General features: G+C 42.3%; 1 protein-coding gene and 1 long non-coding RNA gene across 3 annotated transcripts in view; one reads left to right on the forward strand and one right to left on the reverse strand.

Annotated features, from left to right (window-relative positions):
• Positions 1 to 6,426, reverse strand: part of LOC141783056 (uncharacterized) — a 281,504-nt gene extending 275,078 nt beyond the window's left edge. Inside the window, exon 1 of the long non-coding RNA XR_012597202.1 lies at positions 6,309 to 6,426. This is a non-coding gene — a long non-coding RNA (uncharacterized LOC141783056). The remainder of the gene's footprint in view (positions 1 to 6,308) is intronic.
• The window catches only part of pxdn (peroxidasin), a 114,139-nt gene that overhangs the window by 4,464 nt on the left and 97,582 nt on the right, over positions 1 to 12,093 (forward strand). The gene's annotated exons all lie outside the window — the stretch shown is intronic.

The following is a 12,093-nucleotide window of genomic DNA, read 5'->3' on the forward strand; positions in this document are numbered from 1 at the left end:
GGGTATTTTGTGTAATTTGTCTAATGGTAATTTGTCTCTGTATAAAATAAGGTCAACAGGAAGTGTCACCATGCCCCGTGGTCAGGCCCCGTGGTCAGGCCCTTCACAAGAGAGCGTGTCTTTAGACAGCGTGCTGATATATTGACAGAGACAGATGAATGGGGCAGGACGCGTAGCCTTATATGGTATCATAGGGGTGTTAATTATGATGATTTACAATTCTCATGAACGCACGCTCCTTTATGCACAGGCATTTACACGGTTACACGGTTATCTGAAGTTAGGAGAGTTGCCTGAATCTGATGTGGCACACTCGTATTAGCCCACGGTACGAGAAAATGTAAGAAAAAGTGAAGATAAGAAAGTGAAAATGTCTTGCATGAGGCCCAATGAATGTTAGTGTCTCCTTCAACTTCTTGAAACTCCAAACATCTCTCTCTGTTTCCTCTGGGCCACTGCAGCAGAGAATAAAAAGTCTTGGCTCACAAGTACTACTGCACGTGGGCTTCGTGCCAAGAGATTTTCTACATGACACTTGGACCGAGAAACATGGAGGGTTTTTTTCCCGGATTTTTTGGGTTCTGTCTGGCCTACATTTGTTTTTCAGCTGTTTTCCCTGAGGACTTTCTGTTGAGGCATGATAGTAAATTGCGTTTCCTCTCTGTAATGACACTGCTGCATATCTTCCCAGGGATTTGCTTGAGTTGGAGAAATGATTACTTTTACATTAGCACGATTTTGCCAACATCAAATATGAACTGTTTTTTCACTGGTATTACCTTAGCAGCTCGAGAAAAAGGCTCAACGTGACAAGTCTTACATCTTTGCAGGGCTCCAGATTACGTTTTTCATCACCATCCCAAAAAACAATCTCAGCCGTCCCAAAGTGAAAGTAAACCGTCCCAAAATGTTGTTTCTCTACTTTGTTGTTATCATCTATAGTTGTACGTGGTTAGTGGCATAATAAAACCACCATTAGAATGCTTGTTGCGTTGTCACAAACTACAGTTCACTCTATAATACTTCATGTTCCTCTGAACAGAAACCCTCAGTCCTGCTGTGTGTGTTAGCTCCGTTAGCTGTTAGCTCTGTTAGCCACACACACCGCAGGACTCTGCTGCTCACTGGCTGCTAACAGCTAACTAGCTCTCCTCCCAGTGATACTGTAGTAACACCATGAGAAAACGCGCTCCGTTGTAGTCATGTTCAGTTTGTCATTTGCTAAGCGATAGTTATACATACATACATAGAAAAATCCCTTTCATCCCAGGGGAGATCTCTGTTTTTCTAACGCGCCTGGGTAGGGATGCTACTTTTGAATGTTTTTCTAACCGATAGCCGACCCTTGTTAACCGGTTATTAACCGTTAACCGACAAGATCATTACGTTGCATGCAGCGGTGCTGTTTTTAGTGCCTAACAAGTCGCCCAGTTGCAACGATAAACAGGTTAAATCATCATTTATCACCAGCTGCAGTGTATGAGCAAAACAGACATCCGAGTCCCCAGTTCACTCGACAGGGAGAGTTACTGTAGCAGCTACGGTGCTGCGTGTGTTGTCGTGGACACATGCAGTCACTTTCCCAGTAAAAGTCTCCACCGCATCATTCAGTTTAGCTGTGAGGTTGTCAGCTGTGTGTCTGCCCGGCTATTTTATTAGCCCAGCATAATGTTAGCAAGTGCCCGACAGACCATGTATGTGTTTGTGCTTCGTTCACAGCTTCATGCAGGTCTGTCAGCCTGGCGTAACGTTAGCGATTGTCCGGCGGTGAGTGTGGGGGTGTCGGTGGCGTTATAACTGTGAACGTAGCTGCGTGTGTGTACAGTTTATTTGTCGGTGAATAAAAGCTACAACTCGTCAGACCCATGGATGTATAGAGTGAACTGGAAACAGCGTTGGAGGCGGGGCCCTGTCCATTCCTATGAAAGTTGCTCAGTGGCACATGATGTCTAAATTGCTCGACTTCTGACTGGAAAAGTACCTGGATCTTCCGCGTTCATTGGGCCAATTGGACATGCGCAGTAGCGTCCGCTCGGTCACATGACTTGATCACATGTCTCGGTCACTCGGTCACGGGGTCCCAACGTCACGCCGTCGTCACTGCTTGCGCTCGAGCCTCGGTCTGGGTCTCATTCGCATGAACAGAGGAAGGGAAATAACTCTGGATTCAGCTATTAGTGTATTTTACAACTTTTAGGACCTAATGATTTAAATAAGGACTATTAGAGTGTTCATACTGGGAAGTTGATTCACCTAAAAAAAAATTATCGTCTGAGTTACAGACGTCTCTTTCCCAATGTAAGTCTATGGTGAAAAGTATTTTTAGCCGATGGCATCACGTGACGGACACGGAAGTTGTAGCACCGCCGTTTGGCCACTACGAAAATTGGCACCAACAACTTGCGCTCTTCCTGGGGGCTTGCTCAGACCCGAGCCAACTTCTTGTATCTGCAACAGGCTCAGACTCACTTAAGGTGGGCTGTTAAGGTGGACCAGCTTTTCTCCTGAAAGTGACATGCCTCTCCTCTGAGATTTGATCAGCTTTTTATTTCATTTTTAATTAATCGGTAAAAATTCTCTTATGTCAGTTAAAGTGGCAGTAGTCAGTATATTTTTGGCATCGTTGGGCAAAAATCCCATAATAACCTTTCAACATATTGTCCTGAGAGAAAACTAGACTTCTGCTCCTCCTCATGTTTCTGTTTTCAGGCTTTAGAACATCTAGCCCGTGACGGGAGACTTTGACCAACCACAGGTCATTTCAGAGAGAGAGCGTTCCTATTGGCTGTGCTCCAGTCATGTGACCGGTAGTTTGGCGTTCTTTCAAGAGAATTCACAACGGCTGCCGCGTCACAAACTTTGTCATTTTACAGCTAAACAGTGCACTACAAGATGATTCTGAGAACATCTGAGGAGAGAAATAGACATTACAGTAACAGAATATTGATTCATATTTGATCAGCTGCCTAGGTTGATCGGAGTTCGTGAGTGATTGACAGCCGGCTCTCATAGACAGCAGATGGACAACAGATCTCAGTCAGCTCTGACTGCTTGTTTTCCTCCGGTCTGTGAAATCTTGCAGATGCCGTTAGGAGCACCGGAGGACATTTGGACATCTTGGCTGTTTGCTTATGATTTTCAAATCTATTTTTGTCTTGTTTTTATGGTGCTTTAAGTTTGGCATTATGTGACGAAACAAACAAGAAAAAAAGGTTTCAACATTGTTACCCTGGAGCCATACTATACACATACATACAGTATGTGTCTGCACAGCTGTGTGTTAATGCACTAGTTCAGTGCATAACAAGTGATTCCAGCATAGTGCTTTTATTCCAATGTATGCTGTTATTCAGTTGGTTTCTAATAAACAGTGATGAATCGAGTTCTTAAACACAGTTGCTGTAAACAACAAGTTTACAAGAAGTTCAAAAGATGCCGTTTTTCAGTGCGGGACTATCTTTCAGTCCAGTAGCTGTGTGTGTTGGGTGAAGGGCAGTATTGAATGGATGTCCATGAGTTGAATCTGCTGTTGGTGGGTGCAGGAAGGCTGGTGAGTCAGTTCAGTGGGGGTTGGTGTCCCAGTGTCACCAGGTTGTTGACTTGACAGCATGGTTCTGCCTCCTTTGAGCTCAGCATGGATAACTACCTAGTGGTCAGCAGCCAGCCATTGTTCTCTGTCTAAATGTCTTAATGTGTTTTAGCCCTCACCCTGCTGCTCACGGCCCAAAACAGTGGCCTGGTCTGACTGAGTAACAGTGTTAGTGAGTCAGGGAGGAAAAGTGGAGTTCCATTGTGTGGAATTTGCTGCAGTCAGGCTTTGTGAGGCGCTCAGTCTCTGCAGCATTATGGAATGCAAAGCCAGAGATCCCCAAAGCTTTGCTCATTTGCACACAGCGATTGGGCCCAAGATAGTTGTTGAAAGGAACTCGACTAGGCCCATCCAGTGCAGGACAGCTGGTAACACTGGTTCACATTTCTTCTAAATTAGTCCCTAAAAATTGATCTTGAATAATGGCAGCCAGTCGAGTTGTGGTTATTTTAAACCTGGACCTTATTTTATTAGTCATATTCGTAATAGATGGTGATTACATTTCAAAGACTTCGACAGAATACTGTTCTTCATGGAGGGCCAAGGCAACTTCTAACCAAAGAACACAAAAACACACGAAGCACGTTATGACTCATGAAAACTGGAATAGTTTTTTGTTTTGTGTACTGATGCTCTGTCATTGTCTTATTAGTTGTATAAACTGTCCATAAAGCACTTTGTACTGTTACATGTTTCAGAGAAGTTGCACAGAAACGAGCTGTATAAAGTTATAATTCCCTCTTTTTGAGTCATACGAGCGGTCATCTAAAAAAAGCAAACACGATATATAAAGAGAGTTTTTTTTCCTGATGTCTGGAATTATGGAATCCACTAATGCAGTCCAGTGCATTTACATTCAAAATGACCTGTTATAGTCTGTTATATGACCAGACGAGACAGAAAACCATCACCCAGTAAAGTAAGCTAAACAATGGACTGTTGTATCTATATGGCACTGTGATTGTGGACAGAGTTAATGGAAAAACTGTAAGTGCTGTGAGTGTCATTGTGTTAAAATGATGCAACGTTTTGGGTTTGGGTCCTGTGGAGAGCAGTGTTGCTGTAGCCTGAGTAGAACATTGGCTAAGTGACGTAAGTGCATGCAACAAATAAGTAAGTGACATGATAGTGAGAAGTAGGAAAAAAGGCCAGTATGACCATGACTGGAGCTTGATTGTCTCTGACGGATGGAGCTATGGTAGAGAATGTAGATTATAAGTGCTTGAGAAAAGTCTTTCATGCATCACCGTTCATTTGCGTGGCAACTTGCTCACCATTTCCAGCTGCAGAAAGGATGTATCTGAGCAAACTTAGATGGGACAGTGGTTAAGGAAAGGCTCTGTAGGGTTTTGATTGGCTCTTGCTGTTTACCAGCACTCCCTTGACAAGAAACAAATCCTTGTCATTTTGACACAGGATGTGCTCTACAGAGAACCATCGCAGCCATGTTTGGAGATCCTGGTTCACTGTTCCTCCAACCAAGAGAGGAGCCGGCCATGTTCTTGTTTAAGAATGACTCACGCACGCCCGAGAGTCCTTGCCAAGCCAACTTGGGCATGTGTCACAAAGCCAAATGGCTCCCCTGACTAGAGAGGGAGCGAATGAGAGGAGAGGTCCACACATGGAACTCAGATGCTGGTTGAATTGGGCAGCGGCCAGGTTCACTCGTCGTCCTGGCTCAGACAAGAATTTAGAGAAACCTCCTCTGAAATGTTCCTAGCAGCTATAGTCCCCTTTTCAACAGTTCAGCATCAGAGGATTTTTGTTTGCATTGTAAATACACAGAACAATTTAAACTTAAAGGTTCCCTAAATGATATCCAGAACATTAATATAACATCAAACAACTATTAGCTATGTAAAGATATAGAGGAGTAATGTCTACCTGAGCAGAGAATGAAGTCTCTCTCCCTCTGTGTGTGTTGGAATCAGAACTTCTCTGTGCTTTGTTTATGTAGTCGGGCCGGCCTCATGTGCCTTTTAGTGCATGTTCGTGCATGTGAGCGTGCCCCACTGGCTAGCTCACAGCCGCCGCTCTGCACTGCTCTGACAAAGCGGTTCCAGCTGATATCGCTGTCCTGACCAACGGCGCCATTGTGGAAGCATAACACCCACCCTCCGGTTCCCCCCGCAGGTTAACACTGTTAGTTCTGTCAGCCCTGTATTCATTGTTTCCACTGTTAGCGCTGTTAGCACCATTAGTCAGCTCAGGTGTCGCCATGTTGAGAGCCGTGTGGAGGCAATAGAAATGCCCCTGATCTCGTACATTTTTGTGCCTTCAATTGGGGTCGTGTTTACGGTATTCACAAGAAGAGTCTGTATGTCACGAGTTGTGACGTGTTTGTTGACGTTGTCAGGAATGGTGGAGGCCATGGCAGTTAATTTTTCTGTGCATAAGTTAATATATTGTAATTTTAGTCATATATTGTTTTTCTTCATAATTTTATAAAATGTCTGAAGAAAAATTGATATTCCCAACGGCCTCATCTTTCTTATCTGTCACTATACCTTTGCATTGACTGCATTATGTTACCCACTTGCTAGCTTGCTACATTGTTAGCCTCTGTGGCTTCTAGACGCCGACAGTAACATTAATATTGCCGTTGCTTAGCAGCGGTGTTCTCATGACCTAACCACTTGAACGCCAAACATACCGTGTACATGACTTCTCATGTTCTAAACACGAGCTCACTAGTTTCATGTGAAGGCACCATTAGCACCTTTAAATGCCATGGTTCCAGATATGTCTGTATATCAGTGGCAGAGAGTCAGAGTGGTTGATTATTTAGCACTTGAAGTGCATTTCAGCTTTCCTATCACTTCCAGTGATTTCTGAGCAGTAACACAACTGAGCTACAGTGCACATTTTGAATCACAGGGTGATTGGTGATTTTTGTCTTTAACTATGATTCCAAAACTCCATTCAGTTTTTGATGTTGATGTTGGCCATATTAGTCTCATTCACACCACTATGTGCAGGATTTGGTGGACACATATTGTTGTTGCATGTCGGTCTTCACCTCACCAGTTCACTGTGGTACAGTAGAGCTATCTGCTGTTGGTGGTGCAACTGCTCACAGATTCACTGGTTTCTACTGTTTTGTTGCTAGAAGTTCAAATCACTTGTGTTGTGTCCACCTACTTGAGCAGCATCATTAACCTGTGTGGGACAGCTAATGAACAGACATGTGAAATCAAGTAGAGCGGTGACTATTTAAATAGACTAGACATAGGTGATATCCTGGCAGTGCCACACAGAACTATGGCTCTTCCCTTTTTGTCTCCAGCATTATTTAACAATTTCAGAGGCTTTACTATCCTGTCAAGGAGAAGATCCTGGTAGTGAATCATTTCCTCTGAGGAGCCTGGCTAAGGAGCACATGGTTGTTTATCAATATCACTGACAGATATGATCATTTACTTCAATGAATCACTTATAGATTTGACAGCAGTATGTTGCTAGGGTTACCACTTGATTGGGGCTTGGGGCAAACATTCCCCTTAAAGTTCAAAAAGTTCTACAGGGGCATTAAATACAGGGCTCTCACATGGATGCATTTGGCAGATGAAGCCTTCTACTTTTTTCTCTGTGTTCACTGAAGAATCTGTATTGAGCTCAACTGATGTGGATCTTTTGTTAATGTAACACGAGGACTAACAAATAAGTGATTGTTGTAAATGTGTCAACCCCCTGAGACTATATCCACATTAAAGCTGCAGTGGGTGGAAATGGAGCAAATATGATTAAAAAAAAAAGTATTTTTTATAAAACCTATCCTGACAGTAGTACATGAGACAGGTAATCTGAAAAAAATCATGTTCTCCGGTGCTCCCAACGGCATCCGCAGGATTTCACAGACTGGAGGAAAACAACCAATCAGAGCTGATCTGGAGTCTGCCGTCCAGTACATTTTGGCGAGGAAAAACGGTCATGGCCACTTTCAAAGGGGTCCCTTGACCTCTGACCTCCAGATCAGTGAATGTAAATGGGTTCTATTGGTACCCACGAGTCTCCCCTTTACAGACATACCCACTTTATGATAATCACATGCAGTTTGGGGCAATTCATAGTCAAGTAAGCACACTGACGCACTGACAGCTGTTGTTGCCTGTTGGGCTGCAGTTTGCCATGTTATGATTGGAGCATATTGTTTTATGCTAAATGCAGTACCTGTGAGGGTTTCTGGACAATATCTGTCATTGTTTTGTGTTGTTGATTGAATAATATACATAGCTTTGCATACAGCAGCATATTTGCCCACTCCCATGTTGATAAGGGTATTAAATACTTGACAAATCTCCCTTTAAGGTACATTTTGAACAGATAAAAAATGTGACAGGCAGCGGGGAACTGTGAGGCAGAAAAGTTAAGAAGACAATTTTCTGTCCTTTAACTTTTTCTGTAATCTCGAATTTTAAACGTGGATGTTGCTGACCATACAGCACAGCTCTTGTCATTAAACAGTATTTATGTTGATTTTGCCAGATGAAGTCTTAACTATGAAATAATGATTTGTCCAGCTGAGCTGCCGGCCCCACTGCTTACCAGATATTGGCTGCGATTCACAGTTTTGTTGTTTGCCAAGTGAAAAGACAACGATGAAGAAAAGATTCACATGCAAATCGTTTTCACACAAATACAGCATTTTAACATTGTAATGGCTTAATGTGGACATAGTCTGAGTAAAGTTGCTGGCTTGTTAAATTTGTATAGCAACACGTTGACCAATAAGTACTGTAATCCTTCTGTGTGGGGCCCTGTGTGAGTTTCTCTGTCCCTGAATAACCTCGTAGCACTCACTGGACCTGCGGCTCTATCTTAGACACAGTGTGCCCAAACACTGCAGGCAGATTGTCAGCATTGTCTAGTCTAAATAGGTCATTTTAATTATCGTCTGTGAAATGTAAGGCCTGAGTTTAGTTTATGCCAGAAAGCTGCAAGGCAAACAAAGGAACTTAATGATAAAAGTATGCATTCAGTCTTTTGAAAAGTACAGTAAGCTCTCTCTCTAGGAGTAAATCTTCATTTTTATTTAACCCTCTGAGACCCTAAATAGACCAGTTTTAGTCATTTTTAGGGGGGTCCAGGGGGTCTTTAGGGGGAGATAGCAGGTCAACAGTAGATGTCACATAGAAGTGGTGTACATCATCTGAAAGCTGGAACCTGAAGATTAATTTGAGATGCAGCTCAGCACTGTGTGTCAAGTTGTTCTAGTCATAAATCAGAAATAAACATGATTTAATTAGTTTATTGATTATTTAAAATAAATAGTGAAAGTGTATAAGGGCTTAGAACATAATGATGGAAATATATGATGGTCATCCCCATGATCTATTATGTCTCATAAGTTGCTGCAGCAATTTTTGGGTTGATACCATTTGTTATACAGATTTGATGCTAAATTTAAGCATTTTCTATTACTTGAGAATTGATCAAAATTATCAATAATCACTCCAAAATACCACATTAAGACACCAAGACCTTGAGGAACACCAGAGAAAAAGCCATGCTGTGATTTGGTATTAACAACTTTAGACATTTGGAGAGTTCTGGAAACTGCTCAGAAACCCCCTTGTTGTCAGTCTAGCTAGGAAAGCCATCCATCCTCTGAATGCTCTAGGTCTCTAGTTTGATCCATCCATCCTCTGAATGCTCTAGGTCTCTAGTCTGATCCATCCATCCTCTGAATGCTCTAGGTCTCTAGTTTGATCCATCCATCCTCTGAATGCTCTAGGTCTCTAGTTGATCCATCCATCCTCTGAATGCTCTAGGTCTCTAGTTTGATCCATCCATCCTCTGAATGCTCTAGGTCTCTAGTTTGATCCATCCATCCTCTGAATGCTCTAGGTCTCTAGTTTGATCCATCCATCCTCTGAATGCTCTAGGTCTCTAGTTTGATCCATCCATCCTCTGAATGTTCTAGGTCTCTAGTTTGATCCATTCATCCTCTGAATGCTCTAGGTCTCTAGTTGATCCATCCATCCTCTGAATGCTCTAGGTCTCTAGTTTGATCCATCCATCCTCTGAATGCTCTAGGTCTCTAGTTTGTGGTTGTAAAGTTTCATGAGGCTGTGATTATCCTAGAGGTCACCACAGGTCATTTTATACAGGGAGGTCAATGAAATGTCTCCTATGGGGACTAACATCATCACACATGAATACAGTTGGGCTCATTGGATCCACCAGAGTCTCAGCTTTACAGTGATACCCAATTTATGAAATTCAAGACTGTTTAGGGACCCCAGTATGCAGAAATATTCAAAGACACCATTTTACAATAGAAAATAACACATTTATACTTCCTTCAAAAAGCTGCAGGGTTTTTGTGGGGCCGGCAGCCCAGTTGAACAAATCATTATTTCATAGTTAGGACTTCATCTGGCAAAATCAACATAAATACTGTTTAATGACAAGAGCTGTGCTTTATGGTCAGCAACATCCACGTTTAGAATTTGTGATTACAGAAAAAGTTAAAGGACAGAAAATTGTCTTCTTAACTTTTCTGCCTCACAGTTCCCCGCTGCCTGTGACATTTTTTATCTGTTCAAAATGTACCTTAAAGGGAGATTTGTCAAGTATTTAATACCCTTATCAACATGGGAGTGGGCAAATATGCTGCTGTATGCAAAGCTATGTATATTATTCAATCAACAACACAAAACAATGACAGATATTGATCCAGAAACCCTCACAGGTACTGCATTTAGCATAAAACAATATGCTCCAATCATAACATGTCAAACTGCAGCCCAACAGGCAACAACAGCTGTCAGTGTGTCAGTGTGCTGACTTGACTATGACTTGACCCAAACTGCATGTGATTATCATAAAGTGGGCATGTCTGTAAAGGGGAGACTCGTGGATACCCATAGAACACATTTACATTCACTGATCTGGAGGTCAGAGGTCAAGGGACCCCTTTGAAAGTGGCCATGACAGTGGTTTAGCCCAACTTTGGAGCGTTATTTAGCCTAGCCTAACCGAGTAATAACATGGTTGGTACCAATGGAGTTCTTAGGTTTTCTAGTTTTATATGATATATGTATCTTCACTTGCTCTAAAACCAAACCTGCTAGAGTCTCTGAAAGATAGTAAAGTCGGTCTCAGAGGGTTACAAATATTTTTTCTTTGTATCTTGGCTCAGTTCTTATCGGCATGGCATGTTAAATTAGCCTACCATCTTGTGTGGGTAAATGACAAATGTCTTTGTTTTCAAAAAGAAATCAAATGATCTTTTGTTCTGCTCTCACTGTATTGATGCTATTACCGTCACATTCCCATGACTCCTTCACTACTGAGCCAGGGAAGCTGTTCACTTTCAGGCTTTTTGTTTAGGCAATACCCAGAATAGTCCGTCAGCCCCTCTGCAGGGTAGTTCTCCCTGCTGTTTTATAGTTCCCTCTGGCACAGTGCCATCAAAACACATTCATGGGAGTTAACAGACTCATTTGACAAGTTCCGGAACAAATATCGTAAAAATGTTCAGCAATCTGTGCTCATTTTTTGTAAACACACAAACACACTTCCTGAAGACAAAAGCCTTGTTTACTGAATGCCCCCCATACATACTTTATACTGTTGTGCTCTTGTTCCTTGACGGTGAAGCAGCTTTGTAGACCATCTTGTTCCACTGACAAAGTACTTCCTGTTTAATTATAGTGAAACTATTGTGGATTTTTTCGTTCATGCTTGCAACAGAAACATTTGTATTGGTGTAGTTCTTATGAATCATTATCATAAAAAAAACCTGCCTTATTGCTCTGAGTAGGGGATGAAGTGTGATTGGTGTAGATGTGTTTGTGAAGTAAATCATTGTCTCTGGGTTATGATGGATGGGCAGGGTCAGGTTTTGGCACACACAAGGTTTTTATTAACAGATCCACAGACAAACACACAGTACAGCTCAGTGCTGCCATTCTGTGATTATAGCCGCTTTTCAGTCTCACTCACTGCGAGCCCGAGAGCACATGTGGGATACATCAGTGCTGATGTCATCAACCCAGTACTTCCAGGACACGCTGGTCAACTGAGCCTCTCCTTACCTTCCATCGACAGCTGATTCTTTAAACACACCCTGCTGCCACAGATAACACTCTGCTTGACCTTATTCAGCCTGCTCTACAAAGAAACACAGTCATCTCAACCATGAACGTTAGACCGAAACACACACACACACACACAGAGCCACAATAATACTGTCGCCACCAATCAGGACAAATGCTTCAGGTAACACACTCACATTCACCCCACAGCAATCAATAGTGAGTGTAGTCAGGGTAATAGCTTTTAAAATCTGGGCAAAGCAAAAACTAAATGTGTTCTGAGTTTGTCACACCACAGAAAATTGTGTTGTCAACCACCCAGTTAAATTAGAATGATTCAAAAATGGCCAAGTATATAAAATTTCAAATTTCAAAATTCAATCAATAAAAATAAGAAGTATTCTCTGCTATGAACTACTGGGGGCGTGTCCGCTGACGGTTCTGAAACCAGGGCCAATCATG

The sequence above is a fragment of the Sebastes fasciatus genome, chromosome 15 (genome assembly GCF_043250625.1).
Source record: "Sebastes fasciatus isolate fSebFas1 chromosome 15, fSebFas1.pri, whole genome shotgun sequence".
Taxonomy (NCBI): Eukaryota; Metazoa; Chordata; class Actinopteri; order Perciformes; family Sebastidae; genus Sebastes; species Sebastes fasciatus.